A 1,570-nucleotide genomic window follows, 5' to 3' on the forward strand; every position below is an offset into this window, starting at 1 on the left:
CAAAAAGTCTTTACTCCAAAGGACTGTTGCTGAATATTTCTCGTTATGAGATCTAGAAATAGTAATTTTCTAAGCTGGAGTGCTGTATAATGCTTACAGATATATTTCGTTCATAAGGGGAGGTTCTCAAAAGTTCCTGGTTTTGGGCAAAAGAAAATGCAAGAGGATCAGTTAATTATGATTTAATCAATATATTCCCTTCTTAGATTCACACACTTATTGCAGCAGTCCTTCAGTTTTTCTAAGCCCTGAAAAAGAACTCGAAAGTTTGGGCTTTCAACCAGTTCTTTCGCGATACCCTTAAAGCCAGGAACTTTGCAGCACCCTCCTCCCGTATGTGTTGTTTAAATCCAGCGATGTTTGGAGCACAATGCAGTGTCTAAACCCTGAAAAGCGTTTTTTGACTTTGTTAATATTAACTTTCACTTGAAGTGACGTTTCTACGACTGGTTCAGTAGGTTAAGGAGTCAACAATATATTCGCCATAACCTAACTGACGTAACCTGCGAAGTTTCCAAAATCAGGAAAGAAAGAAGAATGATAGGGAGAGAGAGAGAGAGAGAGAGAGAGAGAGAGAGAGAGAGAGAGAGAGAGAGAGAGAGATTGTGTGTGTGTATGTGTGTGTTAGTGTGTGTATGCATATTAGAGTGATAGATAGAGAGATAGGGAAAGAAACAAGTTGTGTTAGGAAAGAGAGACACAAGAATGCATTAAGGAAGAAAGAAACTGAGACAGACTGAAAACCAGAGTGTAATACAGAGAGAAATATAGAAAGGCAGGAAGATAGAAGTAGAGTGTGGGAGGAGAGGGTGAGAGAGTGAAAGTGATAGGGAGAGAGAGAGAGAGAGAGAGAGAGAGAGAGAGAGAGAGTACTGGAAAGACAAGGATACATTTATTAGGATTAATAGACGGAGATGTAAACATAGTGATGGGGAATGATAGATAGAGAGGCTAAGAAAGAGAGAGAGAAAGAGAAGAGAGAGGGTAAGAGAGAGAGAAAGAAGAGAGGAGATATACGGAGAACGGGAGGGAGATAGACAATTAGACAACCAAAGAGAGAGAGGAAAAGAAAGAGAGAGGTCCACAACAAACAAAAGAAAATCAGACCGGCATGTGGATAACAAGAGAGAGAGAGAGAGAGAGAGAGAGAGAGAGAGAGAGAGAGAGAGAGAGAGAGAGAGAGAGAGAGAGAGAGAGAGAGAGAGAATGAGAGAGGAATCAAGGGAGAGAGAGAAAGAGGAGGAATGTGTGTGTGTGTGTGCGTGAGAGAGAGAGACAGAGAGAGAGAGACAGAGAGAGAGAGAGACAGAGAGAGAGAGAGAGAGAGAGAGAAAGAGGAGGAATGTGTGTGTGTGCGTGAGAGAGAGAGAGAGAGAGAGAGAAAGAGGAGGAATGTGTGTGTGTGCGTGAGAGAGAGAGAGAGAGAGAGAGAGAGAGAGAGAGAGAGAAAGAAAAGTCATAAAGGGAAATGGAAAGAAATAGACAGAGAGATTAAGACGCATGAAGAGAATGAGAAAGTGTCGTCTGCCGATTGAAATAAATATGCAAATGAGTGTAGGTATGTACATAC

The sequence above is a fragment of the Octopus bimaculoides genome, chromosome 5, assembly GCF_046866305.1.
Source record: "Octopus bimaculoides isolate indiv1 chromosome 5, ASM4686630v1, whole genome shotgun sequence".
Taxonomy (NCBI): Eukaryota; Metazoa; Mollusca; class Cephalopoda; order Octopoda; family Octopodidae; genus Octopus; species Octopus bimaculoides.